Source organism: Mytilus californianus, unplaced genomic scaffold, assembly GCF_021869535.1.
Source record: "Mytilus californianus isolate M0D057914Y unplaced genomic scaffold, xbMytCali1.0.p SCAF_9, whole genome shotgun sequence".
Taxonomy (NCBI): domain Eukaryota; kingdom Metazoa; phylum Mollusca; class Bivalvia; order Mytilida; family Mytilidae; genus Mytilus; species Mytilus californianus.
This window is the reverse complement of record NW_026262745.1, coordinates 10601912-10627792: the sequence shown is the minus strand read 5'-3', so window position 1 is coordinate 10627792 and position 25881 is coordinate 10601912. Positions and strand designations below refer to the sequence as shown.

The following is a 25881-nucleotide window of genomic DNA, read 5'->3' as shown; positions in this document are numbered from 1 at the left end:
TTTTTCAATAAAAAAAGGATCAAGCCTGTTTATCTTTAATTTATTTTACCCCCCCCCCCCCCCCACACCAATTTCCGTTTTTTCCTCAATAAAAATCAAATGTTAGCGTGCTTACCTCTGAAATCTTATTTATACTTTACTTACTTGCGAAGTTGCATTTTAAAAGTCTCAAATATGTACAACATTCATCTTTTACTTGAAATGGTTCTTTTTTATAAAATTAGTAGATTCTTGATTTTTTTGAGAAAAAAACTCTCGGCTGAAGGGAAGTTAAAAAAAATGTGTTTAAACTGTAACTTACATTAACTGGTATATGGCCGTTTAAGTTTCTAAAATGTTTAGTTTTGATACCTCTTCTAAATGCAAAATGTACTGCTTCTTTCTTGAAACGTCGTACAAGTCAGATACAAAACAAAGATAACAAAGAAACAGGCCGGAAACAACCTGCCATATAGTTTTTCTGCACTTGTAGTCAGATCAAGGTCCTCGGCTATCGCCTCGGACCTTGACCTGACTACTCGTGCAGAAAAACTATCCGGCAACGGTTGTTACCGGCCTGTTTCTTTGTTACCTTTGTATTGTATCTAATACGTGTCGAGAGTTATTGAAAAGGTCTAATAATTCATGTACACATTGTTGCTTTCCGACTTCTTTTAACCACTCAATATCATATGGTCATGATTAAAATTACAAGCCAAATAATTAGATAAAGGGATAAAGCACATCTTGTGATTTAAAATAAGATATCTTTATAATAAAATTGAGAATGGAAATGGGGAATGTGTCAAAGAGACAACAACCCGACCATAGAACAGACAACAGCAGAAGGTCACCAACAGGTCTTCAATGCAGCGAGAAATTCCCGCACCCGGAGGCGTCCTTCAGCTGGCCTCTAAACAAATATATATACTAGTTCAGTGATAATGAACGCCATACTAAACTCCAAATTGTACACAAAAAACTAAAATTAAAAATAATACAAGACTAACAAAGGCTAGAGGCTCCTGACTTGGGACAGGCGCAAAAATGCGGCGGGGTTAAACATGTTTATGAGATCTCAACCCTCCCCCTATACCTCTAGCCAATGTAGAAAAGTAAACGCATAACAATACGCACATTAAAATTCAGTTCAAGAGAAGTCCGAGTCTGATGTCAGAAGATGTAACCAAAGAAAATAAACAAAACGACAATAATACATAAATAACAACAGACTACTAGCAGTTAACTGACATGCCAGCTCCAGACTTCAATTAAACTGATTGAGAAATTATGTCTTCATCATATGAATATCAGGCACAATCCTTCCCGTTAGGGGTTTAGTATAAATATTCTTTCAATTACATGTATGCAGATGTGTACTATTGCATCTAGTCATAATTAACGGACATAAGCAACAGTTATAGAAATATCATCTGTGACATAAAATATTTATGTTTTTTTTAAGTTTTTAGATTTCTTATCTTATAAATTAAACATGACAACCGTAAACATTCAGCATTATTGCTTTACGACTTCTTTGAACCACTGAATAAATATATATCATACTCAGAATTAAAATTTCGCCCCAAATAATTAACCAAAAGGATGAAGCACATCTGGAAATTCAAAATTAAGATGTCATTATAAACTCTTAAATACATATATGCAGACATATACTATTTCATCTGTTTATAATTTACGAACATAAGAATTTTTTAAACAATTAACGCGAATAACTATAAAGAGGGGGTTGGGAAAATTTAATCGAAAATTCAAAAAACCTATCACTCACGGAAAGGTAATCGCGCAACTAAAATAAAAATAAATATGTTAAATACGTGAATGAATGAATACATTTAATACATGAATCAAAACAAAAGAAAATATTGCAAAACGAAATTAAATGAATTAAAATAGAATAAAATAAATATAGAAATACCCATTCGTCCTGTTTTCATCCATTAAAAACAAAACGAAAATGAAGAAAAAAATAGTTAAATGTTAAGACAACTGAATAAGTCTACCCGAACGATTGAACTGTTGACACTAATAGCACTCTACTACTATTTGAAATAAAGATACCTAATAATAATAACAAAAAAACAGAGGATGTGTGTATCCCCACCTGGCGCTATCAATGTTGTTCACCGGCATTACATATACTTAGTATTAATATATGTTCGGGTTTATTTTTATATTCAAGTTGTTAGCAATAAATTTAGACGTGTATCTTATTTAACCTATGACTTTTATTTGACAAGCCCGTGGTAGTAATTGATTTTTTTGGTCAAAAATGTACGGGTAATGCAACGTGACCACAGGAACATACGTCAAAACTGATAGTCATTATCGGTACCATATACTTATATTCTTATTTATAATATATAAATACATGTGCAGGTAACGATAATAATGAAAACACAATTAAAACAACTTAATAATTTAAATCCCCAATATAAGTACACGTTCAAAAATATCATGAGTAACATTTCCTTTTTTTCAATCTTTCGTCCTTTAAAGTAATCTTTAAAGACCAACTATTGATAAGGTTTATATATGTATGTGAAGCTCTTAGACGATGTTTATATTGTTAATAATTTTGACCTCATGGACAATGCATACAATTAGTAATGCTTATATAAATACAAATACGGGAAACAATAATTATGACGATAACCAAAACAACTGTACAATTTAGATTATAATTAAAAATACACGTTGCGAAATATTATTAGTAACATTTTGTTTTTATTTTTCTTTCTTTTAAATAAAAAATAAATCCTCCATTATAGTAATCAGAAGTTGTTGTTGAAGTTTTATAACGGAAAGAGATTATTTCTGTGCAGAGAAACAAGAACCAATGGCTTAGTATGTACAAGGAATTGTATATTTTTAAATATACAATTCCTTGGTATGTGGACGGCTCTTAACAATAATAATATCATTCGGTTCAATCAAACAAGGTTTATGTCTTTGTATTCTTATAAACAAAGGACTTTTTCTTCAATAGTCAACATATGCTTATGAAGTCAACCTATGATTCCGAATAATAACGAAAATAATTAAATGCTTAAGGAACAGAGATATTAAAGGAAGATTCACTCATGAGCCATTGACTTTTAGTAGAGCGGCGAATGTTGAAAAATACGCTTAGTTAACGAGTTTAAATTACCTAAATACCTCATGGAATATTAATGTCTTAAAATGTCTATCGATTATTCAACCTCAAAAAAATATTTGTTAACTTACGTTACCCAACTGTCACCGAAGACCCCACTACTGTTTCGGTAGACTAATCTCATAATTAACCCTTTTCTAAACATGATTTATGACCTAAATTGGTTAATAGGGTTACTCTTTAACTTCCTACACTATAAAGGCATTTTTAATGAACGCTATATTTAAAGCACAGAGCATCTTGAAATTGTGGAATAAAACACAAACAAAAAAAACCACTGTTTTTCACCTATCATTATTTGGACGTGCAATAAATGTGTATTTTAAAGGTACGACTGTCGTATAATACTTCAATTGACTCGATTTACTTTTTGAAGAAAATTAGTAATAACCGATATAATTGGTTAAACATCTGCATTTTATGAGAATTTCATTTCCGGATATTTGTCGCGCATGAACCGACGCTGTTCTTGTTTCTAGTTTTCAGCCCAACTTAGGCAATTTAGTTATGGTCATTTGTAGTTATTATCACGCGTATTTCTTGTTTACTTTAGAAATTCTGAAGCTTTACGATTTATTGCGTGAACCCTCAGGTTCACGCATATTAATTAGTTAGAAATGTAGTCTATGGAGGAATATTCGGAACCTTAATTATTGTTCATTCGGAACATTTATTCTTCTTATCTGTATTAGCTTCCTGCAATTAAGAGCACCTCCATACGGAGCATTTAAGATAATAAAGAACTTTACACTGATCGCTAACTCACCTATATGCTATATGGTAATAAAAGATATAGTTGATAATCTATGTAGAAAAAGAAGAAATAGATTCCCATACGTATAATTCTTAAAGAATAATAATGATTCAACACATGGACACATGTACCTCAGTCTTTCAAAAATTCATTAAATTAATCTAGAAATAATTAATGAGGCATTGCGAAATGGTCAACTAGTAGAAGACATTAATTAATGTTCCTTACGACTGATCATCAATAAGTGTAACTCTCCCACGAGACGCATTAAGAGATTAAATGATCTAATATAAAACTATTTTTGAAGAGGCATAACTTTTAAGTTCAAGATACAAAAGATTTCATTAATAAAACACACGAGGTAAAAAGGGAATGTATTCTTATTGCCTATGATGAAACGTAAATGTACACAAATATGATCATTGATAATTTAAAAGAAACAGTTATCAATGCAGAAGAATTAATTGACACAAAAGAATATCCTTTAAAGATTCTCAACGAAAAAGATTAAACTGCATTTGTTTATAATTCTAAAAAACAATAAATTTGAGTTTAATGGAAAGTTATACAAACAAGTTATAGGAGCGCCCCCTCCATAGGTGGTATATTTTCACCATCATGCACACTTTTGCATCTGTCTGTCCTATTAATAAATATCTTAGATAAGTTCAAATGGAAAGAAAACATCAAATTTCACTGTCAATATAGAGATGACGGTGTTATGGTCTTCACAGGCAAAATAGAGCAAGTTGAAGATTTCTTTAACATAGCGAACAAAATTTCCCCTATACTTAAGTTCACATATGAGATAGTTGTTGGGAGACTTTTGAAAAGGGACCCATGCTTAAAAAGTTAATTTTAAGCAAAAAAACCCAAAACACTGTTAAATTTCTGAATTATAGGCAACAAACATTAGTTAGTAAAGCAGTGTAAAGTTTTGAGATTTATTACGTATGTTGATTGAAGGAACCGCATTTAATAATAATCGAATTATCCTGCCACTGCTATGATTATAAAATATTTGGTAAACTATGCTTGCCAATGAGAAAATTTTTCAATAATCATGGCGTTGAATGTTGAGTCTTAGCAAAGCGAGCTAAATGACATCAAATTGACCAGTGTTGTACAAGATATAAATCAATGGCAATGTTTTTATACAAAAAAAAAAAAAAAAACAAAAAAAAAACGAAAAACAGACACGATTATAAGCAAGTTTTTATATAAATTAGACCGTTGGTTTTCCCGTTTGAATGGTTTTACACTAGTAATTTTTGGGGCCCTTTATAGCTTGCTGTTCGGTGTGAGCCAAGGCTCCGTGTTGAAGGCCGTACCTTGACCTATAATGGTTTACTTTTATAAATTGTTACTTGGATGGAGAGTTGTCTCATTGGCACTCATACCACATCTTCCTATATCTATAAAAAAAAAAACAGGATCTGGATTTAGACAGATATATTAAGTATACATGTATAAGCAGCAAGTTGAATGTATTTAATAGCTGGATCCAAACACATTTCTAAGGTGGAACAGGATATTACGGCACAAAATCAAATGGTAAGCAAGTAGATTTTGTTTTATTTGATAGGAATAAAACTTTCACATTTTATGAAACAAAATATCGTACTTGCTCTGAAATATGTATTCTAAAAAGAAAAATATATAATTACCGAGGGATTATAGGTGAAATCATAGGCGGATCCAGGGGGGGGGGGGCTTTCGTGGGAAAAATTTGGTTGATTATATAGGGAATCAATGAAGCATGACTGGAGCGGCCCCCCCTTAGGTCTGTCAGCGCCCCCCCCCCCCCCCCCCCCCTTATGAAAAGTTTTGGATCCGCCACTGGAAATATTACCTCTACCAATAAACACCCGAAGTGTCATCCATTGGTAGTAGTTTGACCTTTCACACTGGTAAAAATGAAAGCTAACACCAACCAGAAATGAACTATTGAAATAAAAACATTCCTTATCTCCCTACTTTATATTTAACACCACTCTCAACATGCCATAATTGTCCTAATTTACAATAAAAAGAAAATATTATCCTCCACACACATGGTAATGAAAATACTGAGATATAATTTACAATTCAGTTGAAATAATAATTAGCATAAAAAAAAATTCTAAGGTTCACGTATTGACTTTTTTTAAAAAAAAAGCAACTTGTTTATGTTATTAGGTATTATTGTTTAGTCGTGTTTGTTGAATTTAAGGGCATCCGATACAGTTTCAAGGGAGTTAACTCTTGGCGCGACGTTATGCGTTTGAATTCCCGCAAAACTTCACTTTTTGCGGGACGTAATGCGTGTAATTTTCCGTAATAAGAAACGTAATGTGGATTTTCGATGCTTCAATTTCTGTTTCTCCCGCATGCTAACTTCTAAACCATTAATATTAGTGCATTTGATTCTAACAGGATAACAGTCTAATAAAATCAGAAGAAATAAAACTTATTACTGTTTCTGTGAGATCTTCAACAAAGTATCGTATAGTGAGCAATCTCAAGACGACTGACCCTTTTGGTGTTACTAATATAATGCATGTCAATTATCATTTTTATTATCATTCATCATCCATGATTTGGTCCGAATCCGATTTTCTGACATTTTATTACACCACAGAAAACCAATGCTATTTTAAAACTAATACCAAAAATTTAGGTACACGAAGAAGTAAATTTCCTAACTGAACAATTTACTAAAATAAATAATGGTATGCCGCTAATATTAAAAATGATACAACAAAGTTCCTATTTCTTCCACGTTGCACGTATTTTATCTAACAAAAGGCAAAAGTCAACAATGGTAACGCCCGAAAAATTTTGACGGAACGTAATAATGGTATACAAATGTCCGGCGTCCGTCTGTCCGTCTTTAACATAGTACAGCACAAATATCCAAATATTTTAATCGCAACTTGCTACCCTCTCCCACTCTCTCCCCTCTTCCCCCTAAAAAAACAGCATTAAAAACTGAAGAGAAAGTATATAATAGTACAAGATTATAAAAGTGACGTGCAGAGGCGTATTCAGGGGGGAGGCTCAGGCCCCCCTTTTGAGGAAAAATTTGGTTGGTTATATAGAGAATCACTGAAGCGTGACGAGAGCGGGGCCCCCTCTTATGCAGTCAGTGGGCCCCTACTTATGAAAATTTCTGGATCCGCCACTGACTTGCTTTGCAATCGTACTTTAAGTGGGTATAGTGTGAAAAGGTGGGAGAGGAACAGAAACAAAACCAAAGCTGGGAGTGGGTGGGGGAATAGGTAATATGTCCAGTCCTTTCGCTATTAATTCAATCGTTTTGCCAAATCAAAAATTTCAAAATTATGGTTTAGATTCTCTGTCTGGACAAAAGCATCCTTTGGCAAATTGAAGATTCTCCTTTATAAGATTTTGTTTTTGTTTTCTGACAACATAAAAAAAGAAGATGTGGTGTAATTGCCGATAAGACAACTTTCCACAAGAGACAAACATGACACAGAAATTAACAACTATAGGTCATCGTACGGTCTTCAGCAATGAGCAAAGCCCATACCGCATAGTCAACTATAGAAGGCCCCGAAATGACACTGTAAAACAATTCAGACGAGAAAACTAGCGGCCTAATTTATGTACAAAAAAGAAGTTCCGTTTGCAGGAAAAGACCTCATGTAAGTAACCTTTGTGCTGTGATCCAGTGGAGATAATTTTATCAAGTGAACTTTAAAACTATTCAGAAGCCTATAAATTTTATTCAATTGCAATCATTGACCGTAATAAAAGTTTTATTTTATGAATAAATGTGAAATTCTAAAAAATGATTAAAACGTGAATAAAAGGATTTTAAGGAGTATTTTAATGAAACAGCAGCCCACCAAACAAAACAAAACAAAAAACAACATCTAGAGGTCAACATATTGTAAAAAATAATACACGAGTGTGTACAGTACGTGTACCTGTATGTCAAGTTCTAAATTGCCGAGTCTTTAATTCTAAAAGCCGTAAAATTATCAACAGTCCGTAATAACTTTTCTTGCGATGTTTCTCACTTAGACCACAAACAGAGACAGGTATTTATGATTCACATGATTTTATTTCCGAAAACAATTTGACCAATTTATAGGTAGCTGTTTACAAGCAATATTTATACATCTAAAAAATGTCGCCGGTAACTTGCAGAGATAACGTCGAAATTGTCTGCCAGCGACGTCGTGCATTTTAGCGCTAACGTTGAGGTTCCAAAGGGGGGACTCAATTTTTAGGATGACTCGCGTTTATCATGGAACCCAGCACGGTGACATATATTTTTTATTTGAGATTTGGAGAAAGCATGACAAAATGCAGTTTATGTAGAAAAATGATAAAAATGAGATTTTCAGAAACACTTTATTTCCCTATTTTTAGGTTAAAAAAAATACCACTTTGAGCATCTGGTCCGCAATGTCAAGCAAGGTTTGCATAATTGTATAGTCATTCGTGTAGGGATTTATTTTTTTCCTTATTGTGTCTTTTCACAGCTTCAAATTGAACCCGATCTTAATAATTTACGACGAAGAATATCTGCTCCAAAAATTTTATAACATTGCCTAACTTTTTTACAAAATTGCACAAATCCCCAATTTTCAGCCTCAATTTTCTCGAAAACAAGCATGGTGACCTATGTTTTATTTTGTGTTTTATTTAATAACTCGCCAAGGCCTACAACATATTTCAAAATTATAAAAATGACATTATATCGAGAAACTGTATCGGATGCCCTTAACCGTGAAAGTGACAATCATTGTAAGGTGCGTTTTGTTTTCAGATGTGTTCGGTCTGTTGCGTATTCAAGGAAATGCACAATTACACTAAATCGTTAAAACTGGCTCCGTCCGATGACAAGAAAAGGTGCTCTGAAGTTGAAGTTGACAAAAACATTACCTGCAATTTTTGTATTTGCTGAAATTTTACGAATAGTACCAGAATCTATAAAAAAAAAGTCAGCTAAATGCTTCAGCACCGAGACGTGATGATTTACTTATTTATTTCAATGAAAACTATGTAATGATATGTAATCTGATCCAACCATAGTTATTTATCACATGTCCTGTTTTAAAAGCTACTCAAGTAAACATAATTTGAAATCAGTAGCACGACTGAAACAGAAGCACCAGATTTGAAGCCATATTTGTCCAATTCTTTGTTGGTTTAAAGTGATATTGATCTGGCCTCTCGATACATTAAAGTGTATAATTTAAAAGAAAATTTCTAAAAGAAAACATTACATACCATGCTGGAAGATCAGCAAATCTAAATGATGTTACTGTTAGAGCAGGCGACTCTAATATAATACAGAATAAAGCATGACAATTTGCTCAATAACGCCGTTTATCTTGCTGCATGTTTGACCACATGCTTGGCATATAGACCAAATTACACAAAGAGAGTTAAAATTATAGACAAAAATAAACATTATTCGTGACATAAAGACTTATTTAGATTTATCTAATCAATGTTAATAATGTACCAGTCTTTCTTTACAAAATAAAATTAGTAAACCTACAGTAATTACTCTAAACTCAAGGCTAAACTTAAGAAGCACTACATAGATGCATTGTGTTCTTTTCTAAACTAGGAACAAGGACATGGTGAATATAACATTTTTATCTGCAAGCGTTATTTCAATTGGCGACGGCTTTAAAGCCGCGAATAACAACAAAGGAAAATATAAAAATGTTTAAAAGCCGACTTCACGCTGTAAACATGAAGAGGCAGATACCACAATAATTTTCCATGCTTTTCATGCTGTTGCTACTTTTTTCTACCTGATGCTTAAAGTAACAAAAATAAGAAGTAAGTGTTCAGACTGGTTTCACTGACAGCTTGAAGGATAACAGACGATTTATCCCAGTTCTCGCCAATTTTTCGTTTTTTGAACCAGTTGTCACAGAAATTCTGTCGATCATTCATACCTAAAATGATTTGTGGGGAATCGGTCTAAAGTCGGTATGCAACCTCCTTAGAACGAAAGCAAGCCACATCAGTAATATTGTAGCATTAACTCACGGTGATATTTATAGTGCTAAAGATGATGCTAAAGTGTTTTTACTGGTTTATACGACTTCAAACACAAGTTCAATAAATCGCATAATAATTTAAATTTTCTAAGACAACAGTTGGCTTTATATAAAGATAAGACTGTAATAAAGCTGCCGCAATGTGAGTTAGTGTTGAAGCAACACGTACTACATTTGTATGTGCTCTATGGCAAATCAAAGTTTGGTTGTAGGCAAATGTTGCCAACCCAAATAATGCCATGTGATTTTGCTTGGAAAATTTAGCAAAATGACAAGTAAGCGCCAGTTTTCTTTGAAGGACAAATGACATCAGACTCTCAACAAGACCTTGTTTGTTCGTGTAAAAGGGAAAGCATTTGCAGTTACATACCTTAAATAGGAACAGCTTCTCATTTCTAAAACAATATTACGAGTAAAAAATACTCGTAAGTCATGAACATTTCTGTGTAACTTAAGATCGATTTAAGTCTAAAGATCTTTTTGTAAAAAGAGTAATATTCAAGTGGTAGTCCAAATTTCCCCGCCCTTCATCCCAGACGTTCTCTGTTACAGGACCTACCTATTGTATTTATTGTTAATGTGTTCTCGTCCTGAATATCCATGAAATATTTGCCACTGGACGTTAAGCAACCAACAATCAACCAATCAATCTTTCTTGCACGAATTTGTGTTTTGTCAAAATGTAGTTAATTGTAATAAAGTCCTTGCTGTATCAGCCGACATAGCTGATGACACAGATGACATATTATGAACATTATTTACTGGAATTGTTTTCTAACTAAATTTCGGTGTTCCTCGTTCATATTGTAAGTGAATTTTAGCTTTCTATATTTTTTTCGACGTTTCGTTTTGTATTTGAAAACAGTCATGTCTACCTCTTTGAATTTGTCATGAAGCCCGTTTGCATTCACTACAGTACAGTCGAATGATAGTTAATCGTAGTTGTCACTTCAAAAACTCATGATTCTTGTATCATCTAAAAAAGCATCTTGTATTGAGACTAACAATGAGAAATTTTTCAAGAAAACTACGTGACCTGTCGAATCCTGGAAAACTGAGACGAAATCTAACCTTCCGGATTTTATCGACAATGTATTTTGGATACTCTATTAATATATATATTATTTTCAAAAGTATGTATTATATCTTGTCCAAAAATGCTATTTATCGAGGTCGAAGATCAAGGTCATTCTGTTGCAGTTATTTATTAGGCTATGAAATTTCCATCAAACGTGTTATCTTCGACAAAGTTAAATAATACGTTATTCTGACGTCATGTGCAAATATGAAACACATCTAAGTCGGAACTGTAGCATTAATAAATAATGCTATTTGTATAATTCACTGATTGGATTATAGATTTTGAAAAAAAAACCGCAGTTTGTTTCCCTTGATGAAAATACGATTTTTTAAGTGATGACCTTTGACCTTGATTTAAGGCATAATGTGACCAGCTTTCATATTTACGACACCTATATTCAAAACGTATACGATTTAAGATTTCAAATGAGTTATTTTAATGCCATGAGGTATGTAGGTAATTTAAATTTCTAAAATTGTCCTCTCCGCCGCTCCACTATTTATACAGAAACGACAAAAGTTTTATTGACAAATTAAACAAATCAAACTACAAATTGAGTTATATTAATTATTTCTACCGAGCCGTACAGAACATACATTTTTCTACTGAAACCTGTACTAATATATTCATGCACAACACTATTTACGTTTATTTCTTAAATACGGCTTTGATGTCAACTATATGTATAATAAAGCTATAAGAGAGAACTAAAGGTCAAGTTGGACAAGTTTTACTTATTTATTAATAGCGAAGACTCGCTTTCAGTGTTTGAAAATAACGTCGGTGGCAATTTCAAAGTATGCCTTCCAAAACAGTATACTTTGGATTGATCGTTGGAATGTGCATTATTGGAGTTGTCATTCATACCAGAATTTGAAGCCTCAACTAGACGCATTTACCTCCGTTCAGATTTCGTGCACCAGTCGTACGTTAGGGAAACGTCTCTCCCTATTCTCCATCGATAGGTTTATTGAATGAAGATATCACGGACTATCTAAAAAATGAACACGTAGTTCTCTTGCTACACTTTTTAAGGAAGTGAATTAAAACATCTATAAGAGAAAACTACACACTCTCATTAGTGAAAATATGAATATGTATAATTGCAATCTTTGTCGTAAAGTGTATATGTGGCCGTACGATCTTCGAAGACATATAAGAAGTAAACATTCTTCCAATGAGCAAATATACCACCAAGATCTTACCAAGCAACAGCAGCAGCAATAAGAAGCTTTCGTGTTTAGACACCCTTTCACCATGATCGTGTACGGTCCAACATCCTGCGGAAAAACTCATTTCATGAAAAATATGCTTCAACAAATAAAAAGGCTGTGTAGTCCTAGTCAAGAAAGGATCGTTTGGTTGATAAAACGTGGCAACCTCTTTACGAGGAAATACAATGAACAGTGCTTCCTTGCGTTGAATTCATTCATGTAATTCCTTTCCATCTCAAAAGTGACGACTTTTTCGATCCCAACATTCGAAACATGATCATATTAAATGACCTCATGTCGACATCGGCCAAAAACTAAGAATAAATGATGTGTTTACGGAGGGGCGTCACCATAGAAATTTATCGGTAGCCGTTTTAAATCAGAATTTATACTTTGGCAAAGACCCAACCCAGAGACGAAACTGTCATTATCTCGTTCTCTTTAATAATCCAATTGATCAACAGTTAACAGCCAATCATGACTCTTGGCCGACAGATGTATCCTTCTCGAGCGGACTTCTTGATCCGGAAATTCGAAGAGGCAACGAGGAAATATTTCGGGAACCTTCTTGTTGAAAGCTTTCTTCTGAAAACTAGAACCCCAGAATCATCCAGATTGCGCACAGAGGTCTTGCATATCGCTAAAGGAGATTCCGCGAAACAAAACGGAAAGATGGAGGACGACCATCTCTCCGATACATTTGAAGACGATAAATTGGTCTCATCAGAAGAAAACATTGCCGACAGGACAAAAAAAAAACAAAAAAACGCACCTTTTTCGTAATAAGATTCTGAGATACGAGAAGATCTCATAGCATGTCGGGATTGCGGAGTATTGTTTGCTCCTATTCGTGGATTGGAAGCCCACAGTCAGCAAGGGTGTGGGAAGAAAAACGGCATTGCTCTCTCCATGAAAGGGAAGCATGTGGCGGACGCTTTGAGCGGATTGCCAGTGACCGTTTTCTGTGAAAACGACTTGCCTAGCTATGTGAGCGACAGGCCTAGAACGTTTGTGGTCAATACGGACAACTGTGATCGAAAGGGTAGTCATAAAGGGTAGTCATTGGGCTGCTTTTCATTTTCCTGCATCGGGTTCACCTGAATGACTCCTTAGGACAATTACCGGAAACGTACCAACGCTATTTTAGAAATGTACTCATCGTTGATGGACCGCAATACTGTGTTGTCAAATTCAACTCGAAGATTCAGATACCTGTGGCCTGTATTGAATTTATTACGTCAAATTGAGATATCGGGGACTCAAGATAAAAGACGTTTCAAAAAACTTTTCTTCCACTGACTTGATTAAGAATGACATCAAACTCGTAGCCATATTAAAGAAAAATAATAATACAAGGGTCGAATGGTTCAACATCTGGGGGGATGGCGTCCGCGTCCTGGTTTAAGGATATACTTATCCAACACTAAGATATGGCGCCCGCGTCCCCGTTTAGGGGTCGACTTGTCCAACACTAGGGTATGGCGTCTGCGTCCAGTGTCCGGGTTTTAATGCTGAACAGCACATCTATCACTACTAGTGGGACTATACCTTCACAATATATCACTATCCTTGTGATAAAAGTTTATAAAAGTTTTGACAAATTATGTTATCTATTGCATCAAAATGAAATATTCCGTTAGTTGAAATATGAGACACGCATCACAAAATCTTGCAATGCCTCTACATTGAATCTAAATCTGACTTTGTTGCATTTGTTAATAAAATGGCCTGAAAACTTTGAGGTAAATTAACAATATAAGGGTACCTTGCATGATTTAACTGGAAAGTATTTTGTCTAAAGTTTACCTATTTACCAATAAGCAAATGACCATTATGAACTTTTTTTAGTTAATTTGGCGTTCTTCATCCCTTATAATTTCTGTGCCTCCAAAATTATAAATAAAGCGTTGAATTGTCTTGATGTTAGGTTTCTATTTGATAATTATTCAATTATATTATCTTAGTTATTCATCATACACAGACGCAACGGTTGCAAATATGATACTGATAATACTATGATATGTCAACAGTGTAAGCGGTCCTTAGCTATGCATGCACATATAACCTGTCACGCAAATCCACACCTTTAGTTTCACATTAAAAACAAATCTGTAAATAGACAGATCCGACAAAAAGTCTGTCATCTAAATAAAAAAAAAAGATAGTAAAAACCTGTCCTTTGTAAGTTGAGTCACTTACTAATCAAATCAATCAACCAATGTGTAATGCATACAGTTAATTAGGTGTAATTTCGCTTTTTTTTTGTTCTCCCTAATAACCTTGCTGCAGCAGTTTTTGCGTTAGGAACACACTTGTGTCATAAACTTAAGCTTGTATAACACGAACATACACGAGCGAAACGTAATAAATTTAGACATTTTAACCCCATGCGCAGAAGTAGATGCATGTAATTGGTGAAAAATATTAAGCCCTATATTGACAATAAGAAAGCTGAAATTAAAATATATTATTTACAAATGGAGCACTGACTACTTGCTTAAACATTGTTCCATGAAACTCGGCAAGTATGTGTGTTTTGGCTAAAAAATATTTCAGCATTTTTTATAGTATCGTCGCCGGTGGATTTTTGTTGTTGAAATGAGTCTGGTTCCTATTCAGGTGATAATTGGAACGTGCTTGCAAACTACATATAAAAGGGCCGTTATAGTCAACCATGACAATTTGACACTAGGAAAAATATTTGCACAAGATATATTGCAAGCAGCTGTATTTGGCTACCAGACAAAATTTTGCTACATTGACAAAGCCCAGCACAATCCCTAATAGAACAACTTAAGCATATACATCATAATTATTTAACACATTTAACTTTAGAAATGTTAAACTGCTTTTTTAATATCTTCTTAATACTTCTGATTACAGCCATCTATAATAGAAGGTCTGATGAGGAAGACAGACTTAAAAGAGAAAATGAACTACTAAAGAAGGAGATAGACGATTTAAAGGTTGAACATAATTTGGCGGTTGAAGCTAGTCGCGCAGGTATAAAGTAAAATCCATCAAGAAATATCTCTTTCTCATATGTTTCAATTGTAATCTTCTATATATTAGCGATGATGTACAGATCAATCAGAATGATCATAAGATTTCCCGCTATTGTTTTATAACAGTATAAACTTTTTGTGACCTAAATATCAGAATCTATATTTACGATTTCAATATAGAATAAAAAGCTGTTTAATGCGAACATACAATTAATGTCAGTGATCTTTAATAACCTTAAAAAAATTAATATGAATTCAAAATCGTATGGTTTTGGTAGAAAATGTACGAAAATTTGAATATATATTCAACATGTTTAAAATCCGTATCTGTTTCGGTAGAATACATCACAATAATCATTTATATGTTTTTGGAAACCACCGTCTTATTTCCGACTTGCTCCTTTATTCATATGAGGCGGACTTTATACAGGAGCTTCTTAGGAAGAATGAAAAGAAGCTAGCATTATCCTTTAACTTCACTTTCCGCTATATAGATTATGTCCTCTCACTAAATAATTCAAAGTTGGGTGACTATGTTGAACCTATAGCTATATATCGTATTGAAATTGAAAAACAGGATACAACTTTATAGTAAATAAAATTGAGAATGGAAATGGGGAATGTGTCAAAGAGATAGCAACCTGATGCAAGAGCAGACGACAGCCCAATGCCACCAATGGGTCTGCAACTCAGCGAGAATATCCCGCACACGGAAGAGGGCTTCAGATTGCCCCTAAACGCAAATGTGTACTAGTTCAGTGAAAATTGACGTCACATTAAACTCCAAAACATATAAATGAACAAAAATTAAAAATCATACAAGATATACGAAGGCCAAAGGCTCTTGACTTGGGACAGATTCAAAATGCAAAAAAAAAAAAGAAATTACAAAAGAGATGATTTCAGCTTTCCAATAATGAATTTTCTATTTCTATGTAACATCCAGCAGCGCCTGCACATGGAGTATATATCTCCAAGTTGAAAAGATATTCCAGTGCATGCGGCTCCTATCATGATTACCTTGATAAAGGGTTGCTATTCACAAGGAAGCTATTAAACGAAGAGTTCCAAGTGTTGAAGTTAAAATCATCCAATCGAAATATAACGGACGCCATCACGAGTTTGTGAACTGTTTCAAAGATGACCACGGATATGTTCCAATTGTCGTAACCACCATCCCGCACACCTTTTCCTTTTCCCTAAATGTGACCTACATAATTAGACTTATCACCGAGTTTGTACTTACATGCGCAACACGATGGTTGTCACATGTGGAGTAGGATCTGCTATATTTCCGGAGCACCTGATATAATCCAGTTTTTTCAGTAGAGTTCGTGTTGCTTATTCTTTAGTTTGGAAATAAAAATTGTGGATACTGAAAAAATAATATATTTGGCAGTTGGCAGATGATACCATGTGTTTTCGGAAAGATGAATATTCAGCTAGTATTTTATTGTATTTCTTTTTGGGAAGTGTTCTGGGTTAAAAGTATTTGTTTCTAAAACTGAAACAAGATGAATTTGAAAGAATTAATTTTAAAAAAATGATTCCCTTCGCAATAAATGGACAAATTACTTTAAAACTTTAGGTTTAAAATTAATGCTTTGAAAATGGTTTGTTTTGATTAAAATACAGGCATAACTGAAGTGAAATCTGTTTTAAAAGTGTTGGAGACCGTAATCCTTTCTTTTTAAAGGTAAAATAGTAATTCTCAGATCACTAACAAAATCTAAGCTTTTTATGTCATTTCGTCAATTCATGTAATAAGTAACTGAAAAACAACGTGGTATGATTAACAATTTGTATGATATGGTCGCTATACGGGATGGGTTTTGCTAATTGTTGAAAACCGTTCGAAAAACTATAATAGTTGCTAACCTTCTACGTCATTTTGGTCTCTGGTAGAGAGTTGTCTAATTGGCCATCATACCACATCTTCCTATATTTATATTAAGAGGCTGATTACTTAACATGATTGACATGAAATGGAGATAATACTTTTGCAGTGATTGCATTTCTTTTTATTTTAGTCCTGTCTCCCATTCGTGGTGGTAAGTAATCATAATCTTATAGATTAAAATAGTAAAATAAATTAGCATGACTGCTGTGAAAACTTTTACTGTAAGTTGCATTGTCATTTTAAATCGTGTGTAATTTGTACAGGTAGATTGATTTAAATACACGTACTGGAGACGGAAATGTTGGTAGATCTGTTCAATATTGCAATATACGTATATACGTTATTTTGAAGTACATATATTATTATTCATAAATGCATATTATACAAAAATTAGTCTGGTAAAAAAAAAGAAAACAAATATATAAATTAAGTTAAGGTAGATAGGGTGTCTTCCTCCATCATGGATTTTGAAATACCAGAAAACAATCGGTCTAAATCTTTAATAAAAGGTGCACATTTTGAGAGTAGTAGGTAATTCATGTGTAAGAATTTTCATTTCAATATAGAAAATGACATATTTTATCATATTTATGGTTCAACTTGTATTTTACAAAAAAAACAGAATGCTTTTGTTTGATTCTATTTTTTCCAACTTTGCCACATAAGGGAAGGCAACTCATATGTTAGGGCAGATAATTCAGATAAAGTTACTTTTACAATGGAATGTGTTAGGAATTTACCTATTGTATTATGTAGCAAGAAAACGGGTCCCGTGACCCCATTTTTTCTTTTTCTTATCTGAAAGCATACTAATAATATCTTCTCATATTTTATCTCAAAATTCTATGGTGTAGTTTTCGTTTTATGGCAGAAAATTGGGTTTTCCATGCATAATCTATACAAAATCTGTCAATTTTGCATAACCTGTAGCGTGAAAATAAGCCCCGTGACCCATTCTTTTTATTATTTTTTTTTAAAAAGCATGATATAACCTACATTTTGGCAAATTTTAAAAAAATTCTATGGATTATAATTTAGACACCCCATCTACCTTAAAACCTGGAAAATAAACTAAAAACAATAAGCGTAATGTGTTAATTTAAATTTTCGTCTCAGCACGATTTTTCTAATTAAGAATTAAAATTCTTTATTAGTTGTTGTTTCATTTGTAACATGAAGAATAGTATTCAATAAAATGCTGCCCAAATAAACTTTGTGACATTGCTGAACCATTCAATATTTCGCACTAGTCATGCTTTTATTTCTAATTTTAATTCAGCTACATGTACATATATGTATATATATATATATATATATATATATATATATATAAACAAATAATGATGTTGAAAGAGGTTTGTCTGCCATGACAAATTGTGAAAAATCTTATTTAAGATGCTTGGCCATCTTCATTTTCACCGTCAAAAGTAGTAAACTGCCCCATATCAGACAACACCCTAGCTTATTGTGCAACTCATGGAATAGGTATTGAATTATTGAGTAATTGTGTATACATTTACATAAATCACTAAGCTTATAAATATGAATGTTCGTCTGAAGTTATATAGGTACAATCTAGAAAAAAATATTCAAAGTGTCATAGTTCCATATCAGTTTACTTTTTAAATTGAAATGAAAAGCACGATTTCATTTTTCTAATTGCTTTAAGAGAAGTGAAAAACATACAGACAGTATGGGTTCTCCTCACTATTTAAGGCAGTACGATGACCAGTAGTTGCTTCCATTAATGTCTTATAGCCTCTGGTGCTTTTTTGTCTCATAATCAATAACCAAACATTCTTATTTTATATATTAATTGAAAATGAATACATTTTGACTTGAATCAGGTTTTAATGAATATATGTTTCACCAATACATACTTTTCTTTTTTGTCCAGGAGCATTTTCGAATTTCCAGCAACTTACTTTTTTGACACCAAAACATCAAATCGGATCAATAATGCTAAAAGCCAGATTTTACCAATCATTTTTATCAATTATTTCTCAAAAAAGCATGGCATAAGCCATATAGTTGAGATTGCTCTATACTGTTTCAACAGGCAAACACTTTCGCTTACTTGCATTAGATAGTTATTTTGTAAAAAAATACAGTAACAATGATATGTTCTGTGAACACACAAAGAAGGGCTTACTACTAGTCTAGTGGTACGAAAAGTGTACTGATATTAATGATTTATACATTAATAAAAATCTTTTTATGAATAAATCACAATATAACGTTACGGCAAAAATGACAACGGAAACCAAATTTCGAGTATTTCCAGCCCTCACATAAAATTTATTAAGTTGCGGCTATGTGCGCGTCATAGATATTTCACACTCTGAAATGTTGTGAATACATATTAAAAGATTTATCAAAGATCTGCAATTGAACTAAATTCTGCAAGACAAACATTACGAGGTTCTTCACTTCGGACAGGTAGAAGCATGTATGTCTTGCGGACTTTACTTAGTTTTCTTGTGTCGTAAGTAACTTTTTTCCTCTTAAATTATTTTTAATAAATAATGCTACCACGATAAGCTGGATGAGAAATATCCATTTTCATTTTAAGTTCCAAATGAGACCATTCTTCCCCAATAAATTTGATAAAGAGAAAAATCTTATACGTTCAAGTTTGACTGAACAGTTTACTCTGAAGACAATATGAGGAAGGGTTGTTATTCTGTGGCAATGCACGGGAATATTTGTGGATTTTCATGCTCATTTTGTTGTAAAATCTTGCTGCAGAGACATTGCGTCCTTTAACATAATTGTGAAAAATACTTAGTTTTGAAGATGAATGCCAATTAGCAGCAAAATGTTTTATGTTAGGAATAAGTAAAAAGGAAAAAGGAAAAAGTAAAATCACAAAAATACCGAACTCTGAGGAAAATTCTAAACGGAAAGTCCCTTATCAAATGGCAAAATCAAAAGCTCAAACACATCAAACGAATGGATAACAACTGTCATATTCTTGACTTGGTACAGGAATGCGTTTTTTTTAATTACGTGGATATTCGAGAAGCAGCCTTTTTCGTTTCTAAGTATCATTATTGAATAATGTATGAAAATGGATAAGAAAAAGATCGAGGTCAAAAGTCAGATAATCAATTTTCAAGTAAAGGAGATGACATTCTGTGGTTCCAAATTGGCATCAAAACAGATATATGTCTTTAATTTTTGGTATGAAATTAATTAAATCTATGTACTTTTAGACATTTCAAGATTGTAGTTTTGGTTCAAGACTTTTCCCTCATGTGGTTTATAAAATCATAAAATGACATTTTCTTTCATGCAATAAAAGTTAACCAGTAAAACATCTCGCTTATTACGTAACACTTGTAAAATGAAGTAAAGAATCCGTTAGAATATTTTTGTCTTAAATTTTAAATACCATAATTTTTATATTTTATATTTTATATAATTTTATATAATTTTATACGACATAAATCTGCATGATATAATTTTAATTTAAAAGATATATTGTTCGAAATAAGCACATTGACCAAACACAATCAAACAGGTGGCAGCTTTAGCTATTGTTTGGAACATTTTTTTAAAGTAAAAGAACAGTAACGAATAAGCACAACTAGAGTTTACTAACATTGTGTTAATCAGTTTCAAATGTATAGGTACTCATTTGTGTAAATAATTCTCCTATTCAGTTGCATAAATATTTGGTAAAGCAGGCGCGTAATCATGATAAAGGAAACAATGTTGAAGTTATATTGATTCTCTGTGTCACATTTTGATATATAACTAAAGTAGAGTTAGACCCAGACAAAATGTTCAACCTTTCATAACTAATGTTTATAATTATGTTCAGTAATCTGTCTTTGTACACTGTTCCAAAAAGTTAATATTTATCGATTGCAATTTATACCAACCAAACCAAGAGTCAGATGTCTCTACATTTTTGACTGAAATTATACATATACCTTATATGAAAGTTCTTCCTTTTTAATTTAGAGAACACTGTTCCCCATCCTGACTGGTAAGTAATCTGTATCTTATAGATTAAACAATTAAAGTAGAATTCAATGGGCAATTTTTGATAGACTGTTTTGAAAGATGTATTGTTTCAGAGCGACTCAAGAACCTTGTTAAGAAATTCACAATTAATTATTTTGTAATGAAGCAATATAACAAGTACGGTGATGTTAATTTCTCGTTTGAATTTTCAGCACAGTATAAGAGCTACTATTTCATATATATAAATGCTTTTAAAATTTTAAAATTGTATCTACTCACATAAAAGTGATCTTATTTCCATGAACCACAAAATGTTTGCTCGTATAATGGTATCATGTAGTCTGCGTCGTCGTCGTCCGATGACATTTGGTTCCAGACAATAACTTGAGTATAAGTGTATGGATCTATATCAAATTGTACCACAAGGTTCCATACCAACAGGAAGGTTGGGATTGAATTTGGGGGTAAAGTAAAATAACAAAAATACCGAACTCCGAGGAAATTAAAAATCCCTTATCAAATGGCTAAATTAAAGCTCAAACACATCAAACGAATGGATAACAACTGTCGTATTCCTGAATTGGTACAGATATTTTCTTTTGTAGAGAATGTAGAATTAAACCTGATTTTATAGCTAGCTAAACCTCTCACTTATATGACAGTCGCATAACAATTCCATGATATTAACAACAATCTGTGAACAAAACAAACAGACATAATAGGTATAAATGTCACCATTAGGGGTACAGCAGTCAACATTGTGTTATAATCTTAATCACTATAAAAACAAACAAATACGTCAACAAAGAAAAACAAAAAGGCATATAGACAAAGCAAATTAGCAAAAACGAAAGACAAAAATACAAAAATGAACCATAGCACAATCATACAATGACATGAATGACGGGATGTATAAGTTTCGAGCCACGTCAAATGGATATTATTAAAAATAGTCTAAACAGTAAAAGTATTATTTGACAAAGACAAATAAAAGAACACTATAACACGTAATTAAGATGATGAACAACGTCAGTACTTAGATTCAAAACTTCAAAAACATCGTGTATTATTTTTGAAGTTAATACGGAATATTTATCAACAAGGTCTTGGTATCTTCCGATGAACTTTTTAGGAAAAAGGACGAGACGTTCTTTGATATATCCCGGGTTTATCAACTTTCTGCTCAGACACTGGTGACGTTTTACAAAGTCTGAGTAGCAGCTGCAAGCTCTGGAATACCGAATAAGTTGGGATATGTATATCACATATGTAGGAGAAGTTGGTATATTGCTACTTAGGTGGGAAAAATTGATAATTTCAAAATTAAAATCGTCTTGTTTTTCATCGATTCTGGTACTGAGATGACCGTTTATGTCAAATTCGAGGTATAAGTCTACAAATGAGGCGGAGGATGCCGTGTCTGTTGTGTCTTCAATTTATAGTTCTGGGGGATATATTAATGGAAACCAATCAGAAAAAGTGGATTGTTAATGGAAAGTACATCATCAATTTATCTGAATGTGAAATTAAATGACCTGGCTTCTTTGATCTTTTTGTTTTTGACTAAACTCCGACTCATATGAAAATAAGAAGAGGTCGGCAAGTAGAGGCGCACAGTTTGTTCCCATAGGAATGCCGACAATTTGTTGAAAAAGTCTACCTCCAAATTCAACAAATATGTTGTCAATAAGAAACTCCAGCATACTGATCAGTTGTTCCACTGTGTAGCATGTTTTACCTTTTTGTTCACTATTAACAAAATATGCAATATGGTATCCCAAAGTAATAAATTTATAGCGTATGCTACCATTTTTATGTTGAAAAGCATTGTGGATTATTTCTTTTAGACGATTTTTCAATTTCACGTGGGGAATGGTGGTATACAGGGTTGAAAAATCAAATGTTTTGATAGTACTAATTTCAGAAAAAGAATGAGATTTAAAATTATCCAGAAGTTCTTTAGAGTTTTTTCAGAATCCACATATGGTTAATACCACTACGCGAGTAAACAGTTTCACAGTATTTCTGAAGACCCTCTTTCACTGCGGACAGACTTTTTGTCAATCTAATGAACAATTCTTAGTCGAATATGCAGATAAGCCGGCAATGTACCGTTGTTTGTAAGGAATTTTGTGAAGCTTAGATATCAAAAACAAACATGGTAAGTCCTCATATATGTTGTTCAATGTAATGTTCATTGAAGCCATGAAGGACTTATGATTCGCCAAAATCTCATCTTTGTCAAATGATATGTTTTTGTATGTGGGATTACCTGAGTGCTCATTTATTCCTTATTCTTTTAAAAGACACTCGTTGTAGTACGATTTACATACAAAGACAATATTATTCGAAGCTTTGACATTGTCCACAGGAACAACAACAAACATGTCGTGAAGAGATGGTAGACATTTCACACCTCTTTGTCTTTGAAAACGGCCTTTGGTCGATCATTCACACAGTTTTTCAACTTATGAATGCGACGTTGTATCAGAGACCTGATTGTTTTGACCCATTTTGACAAAGTGTCCAGTTCAACTTCTTCTCGTTTAGCCCATGCCCTGGCATAGTCCTCAATGGAATTCATGATTATTTTGAAGTTATGGTTCTAATTGATGTGTTGGGGTTCTCTAAACTTAGGACCATGAGATATCACCTTTCGGAGATGTTTATGTTGAATTAAGTTTAGATCCCAGTAATAACATGGCCAGAGGGGCTGTAAATATAAGGCGAGTGGGAAGAGTCACATGCCAAAGGGTGTTTTAGGTATTGTTCTAAATCAAGGTCCTTCAATGCATATTAGTGTATGGATTTCTATGAAATTGTACCACAAGGTTCCATACCTCAAAAGAAAGGTTTGGATTGATTTTTGGGGTTGTGGCCCAAACCGTATAGGAATAAAGGGCCAAAAAGAGGCAAAAAAAAAGATTTCATGTTTCCGGACAATAACTTGAGTATAAGTCTGTGGATCTTTATAAAATTGTACTACAAGGTTCCATACGTAAAAAGAAAGGTTGTTAATTATTTTGGGGGTTATGGTCCTAACCGTTTGAGAAAAAGGGGTAAAAAACATTACTTTTGTTAATACTTTGTATAAATTACGTATTCCTTGAGAAATTTCAATGGGGTTTAATTCAAAGTGTTGAATTATTTAGGTTCTTTTTTATGCGGAATCAAACCGTGTAATTATATTTTGGATTTTGGACCCCGTTTAAACTGAAGTCAAAAGGGTATAAAATTAAACTTTGTCAGATTTCAATCAAAAATGATTTCTTGGGGTTCTTTGATAAGTTGAACCTAACCTTTTCGTTACATTATTTTGATTTTGGCTGGGTTTTTAAATTGGTCCACATAAAGGTCCAAAGGGTCCAAACTTAAACATGTATTTAGATTTTTGATTTTTGGTCCAGCTTTTAAGTTGTTAAAATTGGGGTTCGAAATTTAATTTTGTTTTATTTTAAAATTAAAATGATTTTGGAAGTTATGGCCCAAATCGTTTATGAATAAAGGACCAAAAAGGGGCCAAAAACTAGGATTTCATGTTTCCGGACAATAACTTAAGGATTGATTTATGGATATCTATGAAATTGTACCACGATGTTCCATACCATAAAAGGAAGTTTGGAAATAATTTTGGGGTTAATGGCCCAAACTGTTTCGAAAAATGGAACCACAAACATTACTTTTTTATGCTTTGTATTAATTGGTTATTTCTTTAGCAATTTCAATGGGGTTTAATTCAAAGTCGTGAATTATAAGAGTGCTTTATAATGCGGAATCTTACCGTGTATTTAGATTTTGGATTTTGGACCTCGAATTTAAATTAGCCCACATTGAGGACAAAAGGTTTTAAAATTGAAATTTGTAAGATTTCAACAACAATAGAATGTTGTTTTGGGGGAAAAGGAGGGGGGGGGTTCATATGCTGAATCTAACCGTGTCATTAGATATGTTCAAATCGTAGTCCAAAACTTAAGTTTGTTTGATTTCAACAAAAAATGAATTGATGAGATTCTTTGATATGCTAGATCTAACTGTGCGTTAAGCTTTTGAATTTTAGTCCCATTTAAAAAAAATTCGCATTGAGGTCCAAAGGGTCCAAATTAAACTTTGTTTGAATTATTCGAAAATTGAATTCTTGTTGTTTTTATATACTGAATCTAACCATATATTTAGATATAAAAGGTATATGTCCAAATTCAAACTTTTATTTTCTAAGACTTTATTTATTCTGTGTCAGAAACCTATGTTATGTCAAATATTAAATCACAATGCGAATTCAGAGATGTATTGCACAATTAATAGAAATTGAAAGTAGATTCATAGTTTACAATGAATATACAAATGTAGCATCATCTTATTCTAATTTTAGAAATTATGTATAAATATAGTTTGAAATTTGCTGTTCATTGTATTATATTTTGAAAAATTATTAGAAGTAAGTTAGATTTATTAAACACATCGTATTAAATTAAAGATGAATGCTTTTTTGGAAATTGTTTTTTTTTCATTTTTTTTTTTGTGAGCTAATATTGTCAATTGATAAATAATGGAATTAAGTTCTTGGTGTACTTGGATTTTATTATCAAATAATAAATATATTGAATAAAATTCTAAGTGTACTTGGATATGCTGAATCTTGTCGTGTATTTAGATTTTGGATATTGGACCATAATAGGTAAAATCAAATTCCAAATTTTTCAGTTCCTTGACCACATCCGTTCTGTGACAGTAACCAAATTGGGAGCTTTATCAAGCTTGAATGTAGT

General features: G+C 32.7%; 1 protein-coding gene across 2 annotated transcripts in view; it reads left to right on the top strand.

Moving 5' to 3' along the window:
* LOC127715033 (LIM domain only protein 7-like) overlaps positions 1–25881 on the top strand; it is a 225582-nt gene that overhangs the window by 168206 nt on the left and 31495 nt on the right. The window lies entirely within an intron of this gene.